At 40.5% G+C, this 25,256-nt stretch overlaps 1 protein-coding gene and 1 long non-coding RNA gene across 6 annotated transcripts in view; both read right to left on the bottom strand.

The window, feature by feature from the left end:
- The window catches only part of PCSK5 (proprotein convertase subtilisin/kexin type 5), a 521,444-nt gene that overhangs the window by 428,770 nt on the left and 67,418 nt on the right, over nucleotides 1-25,256 (bottom strand). The window lies entirely within an intron of this gene.
- On the bottom strand, nucleotides 832-22,333 carry LOC129650152 (uncharacterized). The gene is made up of 3 exons (XR_008713618.1): nucleotides 21,974-22,333; nucleotides 21,470-21,574; nucleotides 832-1,255 (listed from the first exon to the last, which is right to left on the bottom strand). It is a non-coding gene; the product is annotated as an uncharacterized LOC129650152 (long non-coding RNA).

Raw genomic sequence — 25,256 nt, 5'->3', positions numbered from 1 at the left:
CATTCTATAATTTGTTCCTAAATTCTCTTTTGTTAATTTCTTCTTTCCATAGCTAATTTAGTCATACTATTCTAAAATGCTTCCTTCCACCATTTATCTGTATTCTCCATAAAGGAATTAAAAACAGAGTGACAGAGATGTTATTGTCCACTACTGTGATTTTATACCCATACCATTCAATAATGACTTTAAAACCTCTCCTTCCTATTTCAAAGATTACTGGAGGAGAAGAAATATTAAAGGAGAAATGAATACGCTCAAAATGCATGGCTATAAACAAGGTTTGTTGTTGTTTAGTCATTAAGTTGTGTCTGACTCTTTTGTGACCCCATGGACTGTAGCCCACCAGCCTCTGTCCATGGGATTTTCCAGGCAAGAACACTGGATTTGGTTGCCATTTCCTCCTCCAGGGGATCTTCCCAACCCAGGGATACTAGGGCCAAAAGCCCAACTAATAAATTTCTACAATTCTCATATTGGAAAATATTATTCAACAAAATATCGGAGGGCTTCCCTGGTGCCTCAGTGGTAAAGACTCCACCTGTTAATGCAGGAGACGCAGGAGATGTGGGTTTGATCTCTGGGTTGGGAAGATCCCCTGGAGAAGGAAATAGTAACCCACCCCATTATTCTTGCCTGAAAAACTCCATGAACAGAGAAGCCTGGCAGGCTACAGTCCATTGGGTTGCAAAGGGTCAGACATGACTTAGTGACTGAATAACAATTTGGTGTGCAAGATGAATTTAAATAGTGAATTCTTAGTTATACCACTAACAAGGCAAACAGAATCACACAGCCTAGCAAATAAATATAAGATCTATTTATGAGTAGGATCAACAGCTCAACATCATATAAGTACCTTCTCTGATAGGTTATTTAAGCAAAATTATGAGTACAAAGTCAATAAATGAAAATAATATTCTGGAAAATGAAAGTTTTCTGTTACTGTTTTAATTAATCTATACCAAGTGACTCTCTGGCACTGAATCATTCTACATCACTTACACACATGCACATACACACAGACACACGTGTATACACTAAATAAAAAAAGATGTGTTGTGTTAGTTGCTCAGTCGTGTATGATTCTTTGCAACCCCTTGAGCTGTAACCCCGTAGGCTCCTCTGTCCCTAGAAGTTTTCCAGGCAAGAATACTGGAGTGGATTGCTGTTCTCTTCTCCAGGGGATCTTCCTGACCCAGGGATTGAGCCCAGGTCTCCTGTATTGCAGACAGATTCTTTACAATCTGAGCCACTAGGGAAGCCCAAATAAAAGGTATTACAAATTATTTCTTTAAACTATTGAACAATAGTTCCAAGGCAAGCTAACAGGGATTTTGTTTTTGCTTTATTTCAAGAAACTGCTATTCAGAAATCACATTGAAACTAATGTGTCATTAAAAATGTATATAATTTTTTTAACAGAGACTAATTTCCAAAGTGATCATGTTTCCAAAACCACAGAACAAAATCAACTTCCTTCTTAAAGTAGAGCAGCAAGCATGGGCATGCATGTATTTTGTCTATTTCAAGGAAACATTTTAATCTATTTCAGACAATCTAAGAAATGAGTTTCTTTCACTCATTTATTCATTCAATATGCAGTAAGTGCCTATTCAATACCAGACACTGGGCTGGGAATACAAAGATGACTAAGAATAATCTTTGCCTCTGAAGGACTTAATTTTACCAAAGAATATTTAGCAAGTATTCTACAGCTCTTCACTTCATAAAAATGTTATCTTCATAAATGACATCTGATGCAGGATCTATCACTATACTAAACAGATCATTCATGAAAATTTTGACTATGCAAGTTATATTTATAATTCTTATAAATGTCTAAAAGACATTATAATATTTATTATAAATGTTTATAATATATAACATTTATTATTATGTATTATAATAATATAATTATTATTTATTAATTTAACAATTATAAATTCTTATAACTGTCTATAAGATTTACCCCAACAAGATTGAATTAGTTCATATTTGAACACTTGGTAAGATCCATTTGGACAGAATGGTTTTCAAACTAACCCTATATTGGTGGTGGTCTTTCCTAAGAGAGCCGCCATAAATTCTGAACTGCCAATGTCTATGTATTTACAAATCAGACATTAGATCTCGTGTGGACCCAATAATGAAATGACTCAAGCTCAGGACAAGTCTACAGTGGAGTAGGGGTGAATAGCTGTCTCTACAATGACACTGTATGTATTTCTCCCTATGTATACACACACAAAAAAATGGATAAATAGGATAAGTATATGAGAAAAGCAAGTGACAGTCATTTTCCTAAATGAACTATAGGTATGAAAATAGAACAAAATATCTCACCAAGCACCGTCTCTTCTGTAATTTTACCAAACAAAAACGCTTAGTTACAGGATTCAGTGGCTAGAAGGTAACACAGCAAGTTGGCATCTACATTTGACTATAAGTCACTCTGCCTGATCACAGGGCTGCAAAACTCAAGAAAAGCACAGTTGGGGTTTTTTTTAGTGTCAAATACCATGTATTTTGCTTTGGTGCTTTATGAGTCCTGAGCCCTACATTTTTGGGAAAGCGGGAAAAGCACCTCTTGGGGCAGAAGATTTCTATGACTGGAAAGACCATATTTATATTTTTAAACCATTATCCATATGTCTGTCCTTGAGACCTTAAAAAAAAAAAAAAAAAAAAGAAACTCAGATGTAATGCGTTATACAGGTTTCACCTCTTGACAAGAAGCCCAACGCAAAGAAAAGCCACTTAGAAATTTAGTTTCATAAAACTACAGCCAGCCCAGGAGAAAAGGAAAACAGTGTGCTTTCCCTCACTGGTTTAACTTATAAATGTTCTATTTCCTATATATTATGAATCTACATTAAAGTCAGAATTAAAAAAAAAAAACAAACTTCAGTCCTGATCAGTCTAGCCTCCATTAATTTCACCACATGTGTGGTACATCCCTCCCTCTATGCAGAGCTTACTGCTGACGTGGTCCACATGAATAGTGGACGTTTGCCACTCCAGGATCTTTGGTGAAACATGTTTGCTTTTGTTAGTTTGATATGTCAAGCGAAGCACGCTAATGGATGATTATGGGAAGCCTACCTACACAGTCTCAGCTGAACTCATATCTCATGATTTTGGAATTTACCAACTTTCTGATACTATATACGTGAGGAAGGAAATCTGTCACCTATCAGAGAAAAGGATGTTATCCTATGAATCTGTATTATTTAAGTATGGACAGTATGTGTGTGCTCAGTCAAGTCCGACTCTGCGACCCCATGGACTGTAGCCCTCCTGGCTCCTCTGTCCATGGAATTTTCGGGGCAAGAATACTGGAGTGGGGTACCATTTCCTACTCCAGGTTATATTCCTGACCCATGGATCAAACCCACGTCTCTTGCATCTCCTGCATTGGCAGGTGGATTCTTTACCACTAGTGCCACCTGGGAAGCCCATTATATAGCTAATCACAAAACAGAAACAGAAAATCGATGGTGGTATTACAAGAAAGACAAAAATGGCATGTATTACTTACATATGGAATCTAAAAAAAAGTCAAACTCATAAAAAATATAGAAAAAGTGGCTGCCAGGGGCTGGGGGTAATGGGGGAAATAGGGACAAGCTGGTAAAAGATATAAACGTTCAGCTGTAAGATGAATAAGGTCTGAGGATCTAAGGAATAATATGGTGACCATTCTGATAACACTATATTGTACAATAGAAATTTGTTAAGAGAGAGTAGAACTTAAATGTTCTCACCAAAAAAAGATAAATATGGGCAGTGATGGATGTGTTAGTTATAAATAACTAGAAGGGAGAAATCCTTTCAATAGATCAAATATATCAAATCACAATGATGTACAATTTTATAGTTTTAAAAGTTAATTATGCCTCAACTGAAAAAAATATGTAGTATCACTTTAAAAATGCATCCCATAGTGAGGAAAAATCTTCCCTTTAGATATTAAAGCTAATGACTGAAATAAATACCAACATAAATATCTGTATCAATTGAATGGGATGGAAAGTCAACAAACTGAAAATATGCAAGACTAGACTATGTCATAAGGTTGCTATCACAAATCAATGGGGAAAAACAGAGTACTTTATAAATGATGTTGAAACACCAAACAACTGGGGGAAGAATAAGATTTAAACCATTCCCACATCTTAATCATTAGGATCAATTCCAAATGAATCATATTAAAAGTAAATAAATAAACCCATAAAAGTACCATAAGAAACACAGATTTTTTTAGGAGATTTTAAGAAATAACCTGAGAGTGAATGATGTTTATGTATAATACAAATCAAAAAAGTGATTTGGAAAAATTGATAAATTCAACTAAATCATAAATATGGCATGGCAAAAATTACTTCATAAACAAGGTAAAGACAAATTAGAAAAGCATATAGCAAAGAGGAACTAAAGAGCCTCTTGGTGAAGGTGAAAGAGGAGTGAAAAGCTGACTTAAAACTCAACATTTGGGCTTCCCTGGTGGCTCAGTGGTAAAGACTGCATCTGCCAATGCAGGAGATGAAGGTTTGATTCCTGTTTGGGAAGATCCCAATTGGCAAGAGCAACTAAGCTCATCACCACAACTACTGAGCCCATGTGCTGCAACTACCGAAGCCCCCAGGCCCTAGAGCCCGTGCTCCACAGCAACAGAAGCCACCACAAGTAAAAGCCCATGCATCACAACTAGAGAGTAGCCCTGTTCACTGCACCTAGAGCAATGAGACCCGGCACAGCCAAAAATAAATATTAAAAAAAAAAAAACACACACACACATACACACAAAAAAACTCCACATTCAAAAAACGAAGATCATGGCATCTGGTCCCATCACTTCATGGCAAATAGATGGGGAAACAGTGGAAACAGCGACAGACTTTACTTTCCTGGACTCCAAAATAACTGCAGATGGTGACTGCAGCCATGAAATTAAAAGATGTTTGCTCCCTGGAGAAAAGCTATGGCAAACATAGACAACATACTAAACAGCAGAGATGTTAATTTGCTGACAAAGGTCCATCTAATCAAAGCTATGGTTTTTCAGTAGTCACAGATGGATGTGAGGGTTAGACCATAAAGAAGGCTGATCATCAAAGAATTGATGCCTTTAAACTGTGGTGCTAGAGAAGACTCGTGATATTGCAAGAGATCAAACCAGCCAATCCTAAAGGAAATCAACTCTGAATATTCATTGGAAAGACTGATGCTGAAGCTGAAGCTCCAATACTTTGGCCACTTGTTTGGAAGAGCTGACTCTTTAGAAAAGATCCTGATGCTGGGAAAGATTGAAGGCAGGAAAAGAAGGGAATGACAGAGGGTGAGATGGTTGAATGGCATCACTGACTCAACGGACATGAGTTTGAGCAAGCTCCAGGAGATGATAAAGGACAGGGAAGCCTGACGTACGGTAGTCTATGGGGTCGCAAAGAGACAGACACAGCTGACTGACTGAACAACAGCACCAACAACCATAGATAAAATGCTCTTTCCCTTAGATGTAAAGAGTTCCTACATTCAGTAAGAGAAAAAGCAATAGGAAAACAGGTAAAGAGAATAGTACAATAATAGCTGAAAATATAAATCAAGTTTCTTTAACATATAAAAACATGCCTAACCTCATGAATATAAATACAAAAAAGCAAATCAAACCCACACCAAGGTAAAGCTTTTCACATCTCACCTTTTGTATATAAACATTCCAAATACTGAAGACATTTTACAGTGTCTTCGTAAGACAGTGAGGAACGTAAAACAGTCATCCTCACATAATGGGACGGGAATGTAAATCTATCCAACTCTGTGGAAAGTAACTGGACATGACCTACAGAAATCCTAAGAAGATGTCATTCAGGTTTTAGAAATTTACCTTACATTTAAAAAAATATTTTATTTAAGTACAATTCATTTATAATGTTACATTAATTTCTGCTGTCCTCCATTTTTATTAACACATGTCAAAATGCAAGGCTATTTACTGAAGCACTTCTAGTTATAACTGAAGTAGTAAACAACCTGAATGTATACTGATAGAGACTAATTAACTAAATAACAACACATCAACATAGTGGAGTACAATGCAACCATAAAAGATTATGAAATGGGCTTTATATCTTGACAGAGAATAGTCTCCATGATGTAGCCTAAGATGGAAAGAAAAAAAAAAGGAAAGTACCACAGACTAAAAAAGATACAAGTTTTGCACCTCTCTGAGGTCATGGCTATACACAGAGAACTCTGATAACACTGGCTGCTTTCTTGGCTGGTTGGGGGCCGGGGGTGGGGGTTGAACTAGGTGGTTGGGTTGAGATCCAGGAACAGGAGGGAAACCTTTTACTGCTGACCCTTCAATATCTTGTTACTTTTGACCTATGCAAGTATGTTATATATACAAACGATTTTAAATTTCCTTTAACATGTTCCATTGGTTACTATTATATAAGCCTATAATATCAAATGTGACAAATGCCTAAATTATAACATATTTTAAAAGCAATAATGATAAACATAGTATATAAAAAGTACCTTAGGTGGTTTTAATGTACGTTATAACACAGACAATATTGAGAAAGATGGGTAAATAAGAGAAGATGGGTTGGAATTTGGGGAACTTGGTTTATAATCTCAGATTCTCCACCAGCCACCTGTGTGACCTTGTAAAATCTTCATGGGCCTCTTTTATCTGTAATAATAGAAGACAGACTAAATGCTCTCTCCACTCTCTCTCTTCTGGCTTTGAAATATTTATCTGTGTATGCGGTCTATCTCTGATTTGTCTGAAAATAAAAAGTTCGTGTTAAATGCAATACAGAGGTGAGGCAGGTGCTCCTGTGGACAGATGACCTTAAGTCATTCTGTGCAGATGCAAGATGAATATTTAGAAAGGAATACAGTAAATTATATTACTACTTCTATGACTCGATGAAGCAGATGCCAGGAAATAAATATGTGTGCTTCCATATTTCACAATTTTTATTAGCTTTGACAAAACAGGGAAACGGAGCACAAAGGGATTTCTCTCCTCGGTTTTCTTCTGACTTTGAAAACAAACAAAAAGTCCTACTTAAGGGAATATTGGCTATGCACTTTTTTCCTTTGGGCATAAGGGACTGATGGAGATGATTTAGCACTGACAAGCTACTTCTAAACCTTAAAATCTGAAGCCAACATATCCCCAAAGTTTTCTCAAATACTGATTAAGAAATCAGAGTTAATTAGTGAAAAGAATTAGAGAATTCAGTGAAAGTCTGCATTCAGGTAAGGATGCTCCAGTCTTTAAATCTTCCTCTATCTCAGTTCAGTTCAGTCACTCAGTTGTGTCCGACTCTGCGACCCCATGAATCTCAGCACGCCAGGCCTCCCTGTCCATCACCAACTCCCGGAGTTCACTCAAACTCACGTCCATCGAGTTGGTGATGCCATCCAGCCATCTCATCCTCTGTCGTCCCCTTCTCCTCCTGCCTCCAATCCCTCCCAGCATCAGGGTCTTTTCCAATGAGTCAACTCTTTGCATGAGGTGGCCAAAGTACTGGAGCTTCAGCTTCAGCATCATTCCTTCCAAAGAACACCCAGGGCTATCTAGTCACTAACAAATAATCAAGGTGTTACTAAATACTGACACTGTTATTTGATGTGAGTCACTCTTTTTGTTGAAAAAACCATAATCAAATTCTGCCATTTAAAAGAACTATATTTGTAACAAAATAAGCATTACTGTTTATCTGCAGGAGAATTTTCACTTGATTTCTTTGAGATAGGCACACTGAATCCTATTTAATGACTGTAGGCATCAGAAGCTTATATTAGAGAATCATCAGGTCAGGACTATGAGGAATCATACAGTTTTGAAAGGTAACTGAGAAGAAAGTTGTGAAATAAACATTGCACATATGTTTACTGCCACTGCTAAGTCACTTCAGTCATGTCCGACTCTGTGTGACCCCATAGACGGCAGCCCACCAGGCTCCACCGTCCCTAGGATTCTCCAGGCAATAACACTGGAGTGGGTTGCCATTTCCTTCTTCAATGCATGAAAGTGAGAAGTGAAAGTGAAGTCACTCAGTCGTGTCCAACACTTCGCGACCCCATGGACTGCAGCCTACCAGGCTCCTCTGCCCATGGGATTTTCCAGGCAGGAGTACTGGAGTGGGGTGCCAATGCCTTCTCCGCACATATGTTTAGAACAGGGTAAAAGAAGACAACACAGGCCACAGTAAAAAACCTCAACCGTCCTAAAACTCTATAATTAGCTGGCTTTCTCCAAGAGAATCCCAAGTTTTTAAATGTGTCATTAATTTAATCATGCTTTATTTCGTTTTGTGAAAAACTCATGGCATTATGTTTGTAACTGTATCACTCACTTTGAGAGAATTAAAGTCATATTTATTCCCTCAAATTATTCCACTCTTATTTGCACACTTAATTTCCTAAACTGTTGTCTGTTTTTTCCCCTCCCCATTCCTGCTAAAATGACGTGTAAGAGGGGAAAAGGAAAATGGTTACATCCAATTAAAGCAGTAAAATTTATTCTCCACCTTCAAGGCCTTTTCTTTCATTCATCTATTCACTCCAAAAATATTATATTGAGTACCTACTATGTGGCAGACATTGTTTTAAATGCTACAGAATGGCAGTGAGCAAAATAGCCAATTTCCTGCCTTCAGGTGCTTTCCATTCTACTGGAAGTTAGGCCATAATAATGGAAATAAATAAAAGATTATGTAATAGATTTCCATAATGTTAAATGGTGCAAAAAGTAAATAACATAAGGTAGTCCAGAGTGATTATGGAGGAGGGAGCTATTTTAGGTAAAACAGTCAAGAAAGGTCTTTGAAAGATGTGATATTTTAACAGAATCCTGAATAAGAAGTTAGTCATATAAATGTCTCAAGGAAGATGTGAATAACTAATGCAAAGGTCCTAAAACACTATGCGTCTCTACTTTGGCTTATCCATGGGCCACAGATGCCGATGGCAATCCCTCGAGGCCTAGAGGTGGGTATACCAGGAGTGCATTTCGCCCTCCAGTGGATGGATAAGAAAAGAAATTGACACAGGTCATGCAAACTGGTTCCCAGTCATCTGGTCAACTAACTCTGGGCTCCAGCTTACCAGGGAAAATGGTCTAGAAGAAGACACAGGTTCAGGGTGGGTATGTTTCCTAGACCCCAACAACTCCTCAGCTGATAGGGACAAAAACTCAGCTGAAAAAAATGTTCACCGAGCCCTCTAAAGCATGCTAAGTCACTTCAGTCGTTTCCGACTCTGTGCAACCCCACAGACGGCAGCCCACCAGGCTCCCCCTTCCCTGGGATTCTCCAGGCAAGAACACTGGAGTGGGCTGCCATTTCCTTCTCCAATGCATGAAAGTGAAAAGTGAAAGTGAAGTCGCTCAGTCGTGTCCGACTCTTAGCGACCCCATGGATTGCAGCCTAACAGGCTCCTCCGTCCATGGGATTTTCCAAGCAAGAGTACTGGAGTAAGGCCCTCTAAAGCATGAGGCCTTGGGCAGAACACCATTTTTACAATGCTCTTGTGATTCCAGCCACTACAAACTGGTCCAGTAAGGAGCTTTGAGGAAGACTCTGTTCTTTCAACTATACTGATATAAAAACCACAGGTTCAATGTCATTTAAATAGAGGAGAAATTGTAAAATGACTCCTAGGATAGAAAGGAAACCAAGTATGAAGCATTCAAGCATAAGACAAGGGTAATGACATAAAAGACACTTGCTCCTTGGAAGAAAAGCTATGACAAAGCTAGACAGCATATTAAAGAGCAGAGATATCACTTAGCCAACAAAGGTCCATAGAGTCAAAGCTATGGTTTTTCCATAGTCATGTACAGATGTGTTGGACCACAAAGAAGACTGAGCACTGAAGAATTGATGCTTTTGAACTGTGGTGCTGAAGAAGACTCTTGAGAATCCCTTGGACAGCAAGGAGATCAAACCAGTCAATCCTAAACGAAATTAACTCTGAATATTCATTGGAAGGACCAATGCTGAAACTCCAATACTTTGGCCACCTGATGTGCAAAGCTGACTCATTGAAAAGACTCTGATGCTGGGAAAGATTGACGGCAGGAGAAGAGGTGACAGAGAATGAGATGGTTGGATGGCATCACCGAATCAATGGACATGAGTTTGATCAAACTCTGTGAGATAGTGAAGGACAGGGAAGTCTGACATGCTGCAGCCATGGGGTTGCAGAGAGTCAGATACAACTTAGCCACTGAACAATAACAAAGGGCATAAAACGCTATTTAGTGTAACAGCAGGTGTGGAACACTGTATTAGAAAACAGTAGATATAGTTAATCCAGCTTAGGACATACCAATTACCACCTCTGCAACTCCATGAAAAAAAGGATAGCATATTGGAACAAATTTTGCAAAACAATTTCACATTAAATTAGTTTATATTAAAAAAGCAAGGAGGCTATTTCTGGAGCTATATGTAAAAGTATCTAGCATGTATTCTTCATACAAGCAAACAGACAAGAGTTAGGCTAGACTATGTCACAGACAGGCAGTGCAGAATAATGAACTGGGAACGTATGCTGCCTGAGTTCTTGATAGAATGTCACCAATCACTAGCCTGGCTGCCTTGAGCAAACCATGTACATCTTAACTTTCTATATTCTCATCTGTAGATAACATTATTGCTGTGAAGCTCCAAATACATTGTGTTATATAAATGCATGCAGGCTCATACAGGATTTAATACCTTGAATTTGAACTGCATGTTTTTTTCCCCACTTTCTTGAAAGAAAGAAACTAAGTTTTAGTGTTCCTAGTATCAAGGGCAATGCTTGACAATAGGCCCTCAATAAATAGGTGTAGAGGGGTAGATAATATTTTTACATTGAATTAATATATTTTCTATTAGGTATGTTTCATCGGAAAAGGCAATGGCAACCCACTCCAGTACTCTTGCCTGGAAAATCCCATGGACGGAGGAGCCCGGTAGGCTGCAGTCCATGGGGTCGCTAAGAGTCGGACATGACTGAGCGACTTCACTTTCACTTAGGTCTTCTAGCTATTAAAAAAAACTGCAGGAAATTTTAAACAGGAGAGAGTTCTAAAAAGGGAATATGCTTAACTCCATCAAACGTAATACAGTATTTCAGAGTTCAACAAAAGGAAGATGACAGCACAAGAGTTTTTACTTTACTAGCAATGAATAGGATGGTTCTTTCTACATACTTTAAGGTATCATGGAACCCTTCTTGGTTTAATCCCCGACTTGAAATCTATTGCTGTACAGACTTTTATCTTCTGAGATGGGGCCATTTCTTCCACAATACCAATCTAACTCTTGGAAGGAACAAAAGACAGTGTCTAAATTGAAATAGATAAACATACATGAATGAAGTACTGGTTGACACAGGACAAGAACCTGGAATATTATTGCAGAAACTAGCAGTCTTTCATAAACTACAAGGGCCCAGGGTTAAAGTCAATGAATCCCACAATGTTAAAGGAAGCATTCTCCCAGATTAATAAAGAGCATCTCTGATATGCAAATGGTCAACAACTTGTCCACAAGCAAAGCACACAGTAGAAGCATGGTTTTAAAAGCAGTTACAGAGGGGGAATATAAGAACAAGAAAATAATTTAAACCAACTCAAAGCAAAATGAGAAAAGGTGCCAAACTGATAAGAAAAAAACAAGCTGGGGCATACTCCTTTAAGGAACACTTATCTTCTAAACTCAAGACCGCCCATCCTAGGCACTAGTAATAATACCCACAAGCAATAGTATTTTCCCCTATGTTCAATAAAAACATTGTTGTTGGCCAAAAAGTTAAGGAAAAACTCAAATGAACTTTTTGGCCAACCCAATATATATTTTGCTTTACCTTTCCAGGAAAGATAACCTCAGAAGATTTTAGGTTCTTTTTCCCATTGATGTGTCACTTCCTAAACTTTCTTAAAATCCCTTGAAGGCATGACACATTATATTTGATTCAAATATAAGATATCTGTCTTTTGAGACCACTGTAATTTGTCCTCTTGGGAAAAAAATAACTCCCTATTCCTAGGCATGCCAAATTGCTTTCCAGTGCATAAAAACAGAATTCAATTTTTATTAAAAAAAAGAAGAAGAAGAAGAAAAGTGTGTGTTTGTGTATGCAAACACACAGATGCACCTAGCACATGAACTAGAGGTGGCAGAAAGAAAAGCCCGTGATATACACTCATTAGATACTTAAATGGCAAAGAATCTTACATTTTTTATGCTGGGTTTCAGGTTCTTCTATTTTAAACTTTAGGACAAGTAGTGCAAGCAATGAGAGGAAATTCGAAAACAATTTTGATTGCTTAAAAGTATTAAAAGGAAATGGAATTCTAAAGTACCTAAAACTAATTCTACTGTCTGCATGCCACCTGGGGTTAAATGTACACTTTTGATTAAATGCAATCTTAAGGCAGGGATTAAATTGGGACAGCACAGAATTCCCTCCAGCTTCACTCTGGGACCAAGATTATCACAGCATTAAAAACATCATGGCATGACTTCATTCTACATGTATTTGTCTTTTGAATAATTGTCCTCTAAGCAATTGGAAAGCCAAGGCAAGATAATTAATAAAATCCGTTGAGCATTTAAAATTACACCTCATTCTGCCCTTAATAGAGCTGAAGTTTTAGATAACTACCAAAATGACAATTCTACCTTAAAGTGTTAATCACTTAATAGATTCTGATTCTCTTTGACCAATCCTGCAACTCTGTGTATAAATCATTCAAGATATTCCCAGATCTGTATTTGCAAAAATTGGATGCCCTCAAGTTGTATATCAAGTGAATACAAAGACAAGCATTATTTTTTACAGAGTGGAGAAATTGTTCAATTCAGCTGAGATTAATATAAAAAGAGGCAAAGCCTGGCAAAGGAAAGGGCAGTCATTCTCATTATTTCTCCAAGCAGAGGACATGGGGTGATATGCTAAATATCAAAAGTATCTTACTTCTTTATATAATGTACCACTTAATTCCACAGCTCATGAGCAATGATTGTGAAAGTTGTAGTCATATGAGAAGAAACACTTCTCCAGTGACTATTCAGCTCCACTGCACACATTGTCTTATTCTCTAAGCTATTTAAATATAAATGGCAATAGCTTTTGTTTCTAATTTCCATGGACCCTAATGTTATGAGTTGATCACAGTGGAAAAAACCTGAGGGGGAGGGGTGAGTACATAAAAATTCAGAATTGGGTACGCAAAGTTTTAATTTCATGCATTTTATTCTTTTTTCAATTTGAGGTCTTCTCAATACTTTGGTAGCTTCTGCTTTTAATCTTTCCAGCATCTGTAAACCTCTTTATTGTCAAGGTCTCAAATCCTGGAAATCAAGAAACTGCTGCTTGTTAGGTTGGTAAGCTTGAGCACTATGAATCAAATGGGGTTGGGCTAAAAATCAGTGTCTTCTCTTCCTCCTGTTACCAAAAGATAAATGTACAACTTCAGGAGTGAATGCATGAAGTCTGCACAAGTGTTCTATGCTCTATTGAGGCTACCTGACATTTTTAAACCTAAAATGAGCTCAAAATGGGTTAAGTCAGCGAGCAGTAGGACATCTCTGATGAGGAGAGGTCTGGATGAAGACCCCCTCTGCTGGGTCCCCAAAAGGTTGAGAGAAATGAGAAAGGTGGGCCTTTGGGGAAAGTGTCTGACTTGGGTTTCCACTCTTTTCCCTTTCTCTCCCTGAACTCTAACCTTACATTTGGCAGGGAGGGCAGGGATGTTTTGCAACAAAAACACTGGAACTGCGGCAGCTCTTAAACACCATCATCACCCTCTGAAATATTCAGCAAACAGCTACTCTGGTCAGGATGGGGGGAAAGCATGCCTTTCAGCCTCTGGGAAAAATATGGTCCAAAATCCCTGGGCCAACGGGAATGGGACTGGCATTTTCTCACCTAAATCCAGTTGCCTGAGGCAAACCAAATGTTTTCTCAATTTCACTGCTGTTCTTTCACCTCAGAAACCACTGACAAGGCTTCCAGCAAGGTGGTACTTGACCAAACTTGCAGGTCAGAGCACATAAAAGTCTGGAGCGGGGCCTGATGAGTGAGTGCACCCAACGGAGCTTCCGCCTGCCCTCCGTGAAGGCCAGGCAGCGCCTGGCTCCCAGCTTCCTGGCGGCTTCTGTGTCAGCGCGGAGGAGTGCCAAGTCACTCCACTGGGCCTCCCTCTCCCTGAACTCGTAACTCATACCCACCACAGTCAATTATGGGAGCCCTGGGGCTGAGGCTCAGGGGAGGAGAGAGAAAGCACGTTCTCATCACTGTCATCAAATCTGACACTTGTTCAGTGGGAAGACCCAGGAGCCGCAGCTCTCCCCCATCCAGCTTCCTTTTTCCCTGCTGTGCCTTTTGGATAGCTTACCCAGTCTGATGTGTCAGTGTTCATGGGGTTGCGAGGCCCTTATTGCACCCGAGTACTGTCAGCAATTCTATGCCCCACTCTCCTCCTCCAACGTGTCACACTCGGGCACATTCGGGCTCTCAGCAATGGAGTGAGAGCCTGGCCTGGACCGTAGTTCCCACTGAGTCTTGGCTACTTGAGAAAGGGCCATCAAAACTGTAGCACCTGCTGAGTCTACTTCCTAGAGACTTGGTTCATTATAACACTTGGTAGCACAGAATCTAGGGGAGGGAAGGCAGAGGAAGAAAACCAAAGCAACAGGCTTAAAGATGATAGCTAGAATTCATGAAGGTTTGGGGCCAAAAGCAGCTTCTCAGGCTTTCTCAGCCCCCATAGCAGCCATTCCATGCCTTGTCTGAAGCAGGCACCCCGAAAGGATTTACAGAATGAATGACTGTTTTAATTACTCTTTCAGTAAAGGAATAAAGGGTAGGTCAGTCACTTTTCAGCCCCCAGTGTGTTAGAGAAAGCCAAAAAGCAAGTTCTTATAGGACAGGAGTTCTCAGTCTCTGGTAAGAGGAGGAGAAATGATCTTCTGTCATTTTCAGATCAGAGCCTCTGGATTTAGGCTCAAAATATACCAATGAGGTCACTGCTGCTGGGCAAAGGAAGAAATCACATAGGTGGTGGTAGTAGTGGTGTTTTTCTCCAGTACTTGGATTTCCAGTGGGTAAAGAACTCACTGGTTACTGCTTTTGAAAAGAAAACTGAATTTTTTCATGTTTTATGCAAAATCAAATCTACCTATTGTTTCTTTAACACCATCAAACTGTCCCATGATCATCCTTTCCCCAGTGGGGAACGCCTGGCACAAGGAGATTAAGTGACTTGATCAAGTCACAGAATTGTAAGGCACCTGAAACAAGAATCCTGATCAAGTAAATCTATGCCCAAGTTTCTTTCTATAGAACACGGTGGCTCCCTTCTGCAATCTCTTCTCAGCTGATGGAGTGGGTTGAGGGAACATACCTTTTTCTTCCCCTTTGTGTCATTATAACATTTCTATGCCTGGAGATTAGTCAAATCTGATCACTTTATTAGAAGTTTTAGTGGGTGAAAGGTGAGAGAAAGAAGAAAGTAAGACAGGAAATGGCATAATGCTGGAGTTTTTATCATTAATGTAAGGAATGTTGCAGAGGTCCTCCATTACTCAGCTGGAAGCATTTTAAGACAGTTAAGACACTCAGTCTGCAAATGGCAGGAGAGAATTGTCTGATGAATGAAAAATAGAAATCTCAATCAGGAAAAGAATTCTCAGCACAGCCCTGGCAGTGATGAAAGAAATCCTTTTTCCCCTCAAGGGCACCTTCTGACTTGTAACTTAGAGTCCATGAAGTTCAATGTCTAAATATTTCCCAAATTAAAAAACAACAACAAAAATTAAAACCCACTAACTCACTGTAACCAAATCCTTGGTTACCCAGCTCCTCTGAACTACACTGTATGGAAAGATGAGACAAAAGAAAACATGATGGTCACTAATTAAAAGTGAGGTTTCTGAAGTCCAGGCAACCTGTGTTTGAGAATGCTTGCCCGTCCACTGCAAAGCACGCTGACCTCAGACAAGTTACTTAACCTCTGAATGTGAAATGGGGCAGACAAATGAAACTGAAGACTAAAGGAAGTGATTCATGTCGGATACTTAGCAGAGTTCCTGCCACCAGACTACCCACCATGCAGCCATGGCAATGTGCTGGTGTGCCCAACTATGCCCACCAAGGAGTTTACTGCTCTCATTAGCCCAAAGGCTGGCTGCAAGCTTGAGTTCAGTCCCCATAGACCAGAATGCGACACTGAAGGCCAAAGTTTTATACAGGCACACTGGACTGGAAATCAGGAGATCTGTAGTCCAGCCTTGTTACCTCTTTGGTTTCAATTTCTCTCTCTACAAGCTCAAGGGGTTAGGCCAGAAGAGTGAGCTGGCCTTAGGGGTTCAGAGAGTAACCTCAAAGGCCAAGGAGGTGGGGTTAAACAGTAGGGCCAATGGATATCCCTTCCTCCCCACCCTCCCCAGTAGGCTGTTTCTTGAATAAAGTATTTATTTCACACCAGAAAAGAGACCCTCACTGGTTCCGAGATATCACCTGGTGAGTAAAATTCCACTGAATCTCTAAAATTTTTAGACCTGCTTTTTGTCTAGCGTGAGGACAATCTGCATTAACCTCTGAGAATTAAGATTTTTTTTTCTTTTTTTGTCTGTGCGTGCACACAAACTTTCCAACTGTTTTTTCCTTATGGACTAATCAGCAGTAGCCTGGGATTGAAGACTAGAACCAAGGAAAGCTACATTGATGCCAGAATTCCACTGAGGGCAGTCATGATGTTTCCCCATTCAAGAGGGTTTCCAGACCTTCCAAGGAACAATTCTAATGAACGTATATGTCTTAGAGTTTACCAAAGCAAAGTTTAGAAAAGAAGTAAGGTATATGATGACTTCTAAGATAATATAAATGATTAAATAAGCTCACGATAAAGAAGGTCACAAAAAGATCTCACAAACTGTATCAAATGTTCCTCATCATTGATGGATCAGATCTGACCACTTATCAGCATTTCCACAGCCATCACCCTAGCTCAGATCCTCATTCTCTCATATCTTTCTCACTGAGCTCCCTAATAATTTCCTGGTTGGATTTCTATAATGTTTGGTCCTCATTTCTTTCCTCTTCCAAACTCTTGGCAGAGGACTCCAGTGGATAAATTCTTTTATCCTAACATCTTGGTGAAGGTGTCTTTCCTCCTCTGGTGTATTCTGAGAAACCTATGTTTATCTCTACTACAACCATTATTACAAACCTTTGAACTATTGATTTTCTGGGTTTCCCAATGAAAGCTTACATTCCTAGAAGGAAGAGACTGTACTTCTCATGTCAGTGTCCTTGGCATTTAGCAGATTACCTGGCTGACAAAGGACTTACCGAAAGTGATTGCTAAATGAATCAATTTGCCTGTAAACACAGAAAGAATAGAACAGAACTTTTAACAGACTTGCCTTGACTCAGCTGGCCTAGTTCCTGAGACTGACCTCATGTTTGTTTGACACAGGTGGTCCTTGCTAATAAGTTGTCATATCAACCCAATTGGAGACCCCTTTTCTGAGCACCTACCAGAGGCCAGGCATTGGTGTTTCATCAGTGAATCCACCCACAGGCCTCTGACTTCCCAGAATAGGCAAGACAATTTAGTTAATTGCTGGCAATTAAGGATTAGGCTGGTCTGCCCTCTAGGAGATTACAGCCCAGGGGGTGCAGTTATTACAACACCAAGGCATGTATGTCTTAGCAAAAGAGGATTCTCCTTGGTCCCTTGTTGTAAAATGTTCTATGTTGGCACCTTTAGAAAGCTGCAGTACACTCTTCCTGCTACACTATAGGTCTTGTGAAGTGGACCAATGACAAAGAAAATAGGAACCCTCACCCAAAGAAGTGGTGAAAACTTAACATCTAAAGCACTTTATGGCTCCTTCCAGGCCCTGGCTAAAAACTATCACATTGTATTGGCAGCAAGGCTCCAGAGGAATGGATCACCTCCTTCCCCCTAGACGCTCTGTTTACTGAGGCTGGCTGTGCCCTGCGTGGAGAGAACCAGAAGCCATGAAGAGGCAGAACTAGTTTTCCAAAACTAAATGGCTCTAGATTTAATTCTAGAGAGCAACACTTCCTATACATCCTTGCTCAAGTGAGCTGACCTATCTAATTTAGGTTACCTTGGCTTGCAGAGAGCCAAGGCACATAGCAGTATGTATTTGTAGAAAATTCTACCTTTCCAATCCCCTCACCATCTTGAGACCAAACTGTCAAATATGTTTATTGACATACTAGCCGGACACTCTGGGGGTTCAAACATGGAGTTACTGAATTTAACTGAAGTTCATAGGACTATATAACAAGAAGAGAGATTTTTTTCAAGAGCACATTCCCACAGGCTGGGGTGGTAAGTTGGTCTCTTTTGGGGTGGAATATTCAATAAACACTCTATTTGTAAGTGGCTACTAAAAAAAAATTGGCAAGGGAAGCACTGCAGGTGACAAGCATGAAGTCATTTTTCACTCTCAAGCTACCTCACATCAAGAATAGGATGAAACTGTCAGAGTTTTCATTTCCCTATCACCAGTCTAAGCAATCTCTGAGAAGCATTTTGGCCAGTTCCTAGCCAATAAACAGCCCACTGAAACTGACTCTTGTCAGGACTTCTGCAGAGATTTCTCCTTTCTCTGACCTACCTCCAGGGCCCCTTCCAGCCCTGCCTCAGTACAAGCTGATATGCATCTGAGGCATTAACCCTGGAGTTAACTTCTAGACGCACTTACTGATACAGGGGCTGAGAGGCAAAAGCAGTCAAGATGGCATTACAGGGCAAACCCCCTGTGGGCAGGGACGGGCTCCTTGTTTGTGCATCTGCACACTGTACCAGGCATGTCGTCCACGTTCTGCTGCCTTTCGCTAATGTGCTCACCACAGCTCACAGGCTGGAGTCTCCTTCCCGACTGGGAACCTGTGGTCCTCAGGTGGCAGGTGCAGAGCGCAGGATGTTGTTCTCCCCAAGAATCCCTTCCTATTCTGGAATCAGTGACTAAACAAGCAAAACACTAGCTAGCTTTCTGCATCGATTAGTCTTTGCTTCATACACCTAAGAAAGGGGGACACACCCTTACCACAAAAAGTCACCAATGAACATGGGATTCAGGCCCACGGCATGATTAGTTAGCAGACTCATGTTCGGCCATGGATCCTTTGCCTTTTGGCTAGGGATCTTAGAAATTATCTAGCTCAAACCTTTCATTTTACAAATGAGGAACCTGAATCCAAGTGAGGTTAGAGTTTATTTGTGATAAGGAAGGTCTTTCTTCCTCCTCTGAGGCCTGCCCTTTGACCACCATTACACAGTCCAGTACTTGATACTTGGCTTTTACGTGCAACAGAATCAATACAGATAATGACCCCTCTACGTGGGCAGGAAGAGACAAAGGTGTAATTTAGAACAAACTTGGCTTTCTAAATTTTGAAAATAAACTGACTTAAAATATGAGCCTAGGGAAAAATAAAATAAAATAAAAAAACAAATAAAATGTGAGCCTAAGCCTGGATAGGAGGGGAGTTTGAGCATGGATACATGTTCGTATGCAGCTGAGTCCCCTCACAGTTCCCCTGAAACTATCAACATTGTTTGTTAATCAGCTATAACCCAATACAAAACAAAAGTTTGAAGAAAAAATGTGAGCCTACAAGGAAATAGCCTTGTAAACATATAGAGCAGATATGAAGGGAGGAGTCAATATGTGAATTGGAAATGAACCATGAATAATTAATAATGGCACTTATCAAACTGAAATTATGCTGTTATTAGTCATGCATTGGCATTTGTGGACTTTATTCCCTCAGTCATATGTAAAACACGCACGACACACACCTAGTAACCATCAAATACGACGGACAAACAACCCCGGTATGGAGGAAGCCTTGCTTGGTGGAGGCAGCTCTCTCTGGTGAGGTTGAGCTGACCACCCCATAGCTCATCCCTCTGTTGGCATTTTTTACAACTGTGTTGTAAACACAAGTTTTGTTTCATTGATTCTAAGCCAAGATGTGTGTAAAAGTATTCAAGTACATTGAGATGTCAGGAAGAGAGTTCTGAGAGTACTCTCAAAGTTCCAAACATATTAGTCAAGCAATGTAAATATTCACTGTCTAGAGGTAAAAATTAAAAAAAGAAGAAGAAAGAAAAAATGGTGATATAAGAAACTCTTGGAACACTCACTTGTTTGTATTCTGGCCAAAGAACTTTTACCCTGTTACGATATGACCTACCTAAGCGTGGAATTTACATTTTCCCAGTATCCTGGCCTGAGCCATCTCAACCCTCCACATGTAAACATGCTCTCTTGAGACAGAACAATTCAGCCACCAGCGCCAACGGCTCCGCTCACCAAGAACCACACTATCAGTTCCGAGTACTCTACCTAGACCATCTCTAACCTCCAACAAAAGGTTGGATGTTCTCTCCATTTCCCAGATAAAGAAACCGAGATTCAAAGAGCTAAGCAAAATTCAAGGTTACCCATGAGACCACGCAGAGCTGGGATGCAAACCCACTGCTCTGTCCACGCTTTTCCGCTACATGGTAAGCCATCATTCAATTATTCTTTAGCCAAAGTTAAAATGAACTTGAATAAACACTCTGATACTACCTGCACTTCCTTGCCTGGCACGGAGTCCACGACTCTCTGAATTGGCTGAGAACCTCGGGAACACTAAATGTCAGAATGCAGCGGGGCAATCATTGCCAACAAAATGATTCAGGTGAAGATGCCTCCCTGTAATTCTACTTCCAAGTTGCTTATTTTAGACACAAAAGCCCCTCAGATTTTCACTGTAAATTGTGAGAACTGGAAATGTGAGAATACTGTCAGAGGAAAGCTGTGATTTCCATAGGTTTGCCAGAGCCTGAAGCCCATGAGAGCCAAGACTATGTTATTTCCCCTCAGAGTAGTGTTAGTAGTGATCTCTTGATTATCAGAAAAAGTATCCCCAAAAGACTAACCAGTGAGCCATGGGCCTGAGCTGATCCTTTAACTCTGCTGTTATATGGTATTTAAAATGAATAAAAGAAAGGAAAAAGGGAATAATGAAAATGATACCAATAATAATAATAGCTATAATGTATTAAGCACTTTCTATAAGCAAGACTCTATGTATATATCTTATTGCTTAATCCCCATAACAGTCCTAGGAGGTCAGTTAGCATTATGTAAAGGGTGTGATCAGCAAAGAGGAAGCTGGGACTCTGATAGGTTTAGCTTTCTGCCCATGTTCTCACAGCTAGGAACTGGCAAGGCAGGATTAAGACCTGCCTCAAGAACCCATGCGATTGATCATTACACACACCGTTTCTTAAGAAGCAAGACAGGACCAGTGCTGAGTCCCTGGAGAGGCCTTAAGGACTCTGCCACCTCTCATCATTTTTGTTTGTTCCATTTCAGTCTGATCTACCCAGTTGGGGGTGATGTCTTACCAGTTCCACGGCACCTGCTTACAGAGCCACTCTTTACAGATGGGCCTATGATGTGTGTCCATCACAAATGCTGGTTCTCAGTCCACTTCCCAATCTCTGCTGAGACTTCAGAGAGCAGAGGACACAATAACTATCAATCCCAGTGCGTTCCACCCCTTTCCAAGGTTAGGCAGAACAACCGAGCCAGACACAAACCACAGTTTAAAAATCTACTGCGTATTCTGCTGTGAATACGCGGCTGTCAAAACTGAAAGCGTCTGGAGTCTTATGGAAGGGCCACCCTGTCACATTCCTAGCTTGAACATCCCGCTGGCTGCAGGAGGGTGAATCTGCCAACAGACTCTCTCATGTGCTGGCTGATGGCCTGGCCCCTGGCCCAGCTGGAGCTGAGCCTTCCGAGTTGCCAAGCCTGGTCTCAAGCCAGGCGCTTTCTCTACATCCTCCTTTTGACCCAGTAGCCCAAGAAGTCTTTCTGAATGAACTAAAGAAGCACAGTTTACCCACCCTTCAGGGCTCAGCTCAAAGATCTTCTCTTCCAAGAAACCTTCTATGATCCCCCCAGCAATTCCTCATCCTCCAAGGTCTCAGGCCAATTCATCCCTTTATCCCAGGAGGCTTTCCCCGACCACTCTCTCTAAACGTGGCCTCCCTCCACCAATCAGTCCAGCATCATCCTGCATAACTGCTTTGCAGCACCACAATCTGAATCATGCTGCTTATTTGTGTGTATCTGTTTATTTTCCACCCTCCGTACAGGAACCCTAGGCTCTACCAGGGCAGGAACCTCGCTGCTTCCAAGCCTGTTTGTGGTAAGCTCAGAGCTGGAGACACTGCAGGTAATCAACACCTGAATCAGAGCTACCCATTAAAAGGAGAAAGCAACCATGTGCATCGTTTTAAATTTGCTAGAGGCCCCACCCATTAAAAAGCAAAAATAAACAGGTGAAATGAATTTTAATAATTTTTAACACTACTCCAAAATATTATCATTTCATCATGTAAGCCATATAAGAAATTATTAACAAGCTATTTTAATATATTTATGAGATACATTCTGTTTTCTGGTCCTAAGTCTCTAAAATCAGGTATGTACTTTACCCTTACAACAAATCTCAATTAGGACATCAAATTTTCATTGGTAATACTTGGTCTGTACTTAGATGCCATAAAATTGGCAGTAGAAATAGTAGATTCACATACCCAAATTGTATCAAAGATCCCTAAATCCAGTTTCCAATAACTGGATCAAGGATAAGTTTTAAAATTTAATTAAGTACATTTAAAAATTGAGATCCACAGCTATAGTAGCTATGGGCTTCCCAAGAGGTGCTAGTGGTAAAGAAGCTGCTTGCAAATGCAAGAGACTTGAGATGTGGGTTAGATCCCTGAGTTGGGAAGATCTTCTGGAGAGGGGCTTGGCAACCTACTCCAGTATTCTTGCCTAGAGAATCCCTTGAACAGAGAAGCCTGGCAGGCTATAGTCCATGGAGTTGCAGAGCTGGACAGGACTGAGCACACACCCCACTGTACTAGCTACACGCCAAGTACACAATGGCCACCTGTGGCTGCCATTTTGGAGACTCATTTAAATGATTTAATGAGAGAATGAATTCTAAACTATCAACCAATTGCTCAATTAAACTGTTAAGAAAATGTCACTAGTTGATTAAAAAGCTCTAAATCTCTTGGATGTTCTCTGGAGCTAAGTCACTTTGTATCAAGTCAGTGCAAGCCTGAATCATTTCCCTGCAGCTGTACATCAGCCCCACCATCTGTGCCTTGCCAGGGACATAAGGCTACATAGTAACAGAAACCTGAACTTCAAGCTCAGTCCAATTACATAAGACTCAGTTCAGCTGGGGTGACAGTAACTGGTGGAATCAGAGACTAAGACAGAGCTCTTCTCTTAGATTAGCAAGAAACTGTCCTTGCTGGTACTTGCTGCCTGACCCAGCCCTTCAGCACTCTACCATTCCACTTTTCATTGTGATTGGATGCAGACTGCAGTTTGATCTATAAGGCAGTCAATAACTTAAGCCTCTGGAGCACCTTAATCATCATGGACAGAGGGATCAGATGTCCCTGTTGGACCAGGACATCTGCAGTTCAAGCCTGTTGTCCTGGTGTCATCTGCACCCCTTTTCACTCTCAAAATTCTGGAAGATTAGAATTCATCATGGAACCTTGCGGAGATCTGAGGTGCTAGTATGCACTTGGCAAACAGCTGTTAGATATAAGCAAACAGCATGGCGGGAGTCCTGAGGATGCCCGATGCTCACTGTCCTTCCTCTCTTTCATGCACATGATTTGGGGGAGTAATAAACAAAGGCAAACTTGTGAAAAATAAAACGAATAAACTCAACTTTAGACCAACAAGATCGAATTTGCATCTTTAGTATTTCAAATATCCTTTTGCTCTCTCCTTAATCATGCTGTTTCCCCATGATCACATGCCTTGCCTTCCCTGAATATTACAAATTAGTTTTTTCTGTGACAGTTTCTCTCTATGGCTTTGCTTCCCCCACCCCCACTTCCTTTCAATGATTAGCTGCCCACAGAGCTTTCTCAGACTTCTCACTCCTTCCAAAGTCTAGCCTGTTGAGTTTCCCTTATCTTTGGTTCTTTCAAACTAATATTCCTCCCCATTCTTTCATTTCTCCTTCAATTCATAAGCCTGTTAAAATCTGACATCTGCCCTGATTGATTCTTCTGACTTATGATTCAAGAAATGTAAGCAAAAGAAAGATTTTTTTAATGTTTTATTTAATATCCTGTAATAAACATTTTATTTTCATTTCCCAGTTGAAAATGGAACCTAATTCTAGTCTACATTATTTCCTACAATTTCCTTTACTCTCAAGTCTCCATCTTCCATTCATTTAGTCATGTATACATCTGTCTCCATCACATGCCACAAGCAGGCTCTGGAGCATGGATTCTTGGTCCTGAGCACCTGAGTCTGAGAGCCCAGCTCCTCTACAGACTAGGTGTATATGCAACACTGCTCATTCTGAGCTATGAGGAAAAGGGATTACACCACCATCTCAGAGGAGTGTTTAAAGGAGTTAACCCAAGTAGAGTACATACAACCATGCCAAAGCCACACCGAGGCCTTGATGAGAGGCGGCTACTGTCATTACTTGTCTTTATTTCTCCTTTGCACCTAGCACAGTGTTGAGCCGTGTACACGGTAGTGCCCAGTAAATGCTTTTTCAACTTGAATGTTTATTGTTGCAGATGAGACCAATGTGAGTTGACCCTCAGAAGGTTTCTTAAGCTTAACCTGGCAAATATCTCTACTTTTGCCAAAGCCTCAGAGTTGGCCCCAAGCCCAGCCACCCTGGGATGTGGTGGACTGCTTAGGTAAGAAGCTCACTGTGTTAGTGAAAATCCTTCTCTCATCTTGGAAGGAGTGATGAGGAGTATCAGACTGCATGTGCAGCTCACGGTAGCTGGGCAGCATCCTCTTTTAATAAGTACATGCTATTTTGTAGTCTCACATGTAGGACATGACACTCCAACATATGCAAGCGGACGCCTACATGCTTGGGTACGACATAGGCAGTACATCAGGACCCGGTTCCTAGGGTTCCTCCTTATCAGACTCTTCCTCTGTACCTCCCGTCTTACCTGCCTCCTGGCCCACATACACCCCTAAGCTCCAGCCAAAATGAATGTACCATCATTTCCTGTCACAGGCCAGAAAGCCTCGCCAGTCTTCTCCTTTAGAAACTCTTGTCCCATGTCAGTTTTCTTGCCTGCAGTCCAACTTCTATTCCATAAAGTT

The sequence above is a fragment of the Bubalus kerabau genome, chromosome 4, assembly GCF_029407905.1.
Source record: "Bubalus kerabau isolate K-KA32 ecotype Philippines breed swamp buffalo chromosome 4, PCC_UOA_SB_1v2, whole genome shotgun sequence".
Lineage (NCBI taxonomy): Eukaryota > Metazoa > Chordata > Mammalia > Artiodactyla > Bovidae > Bubalus > Bubalus kerabau.
The sequence above is the reverse complement of the archived record's forward strand: the minus strand, read 5'-3'. Positions and strand labels throughout refer to the sequence as shown.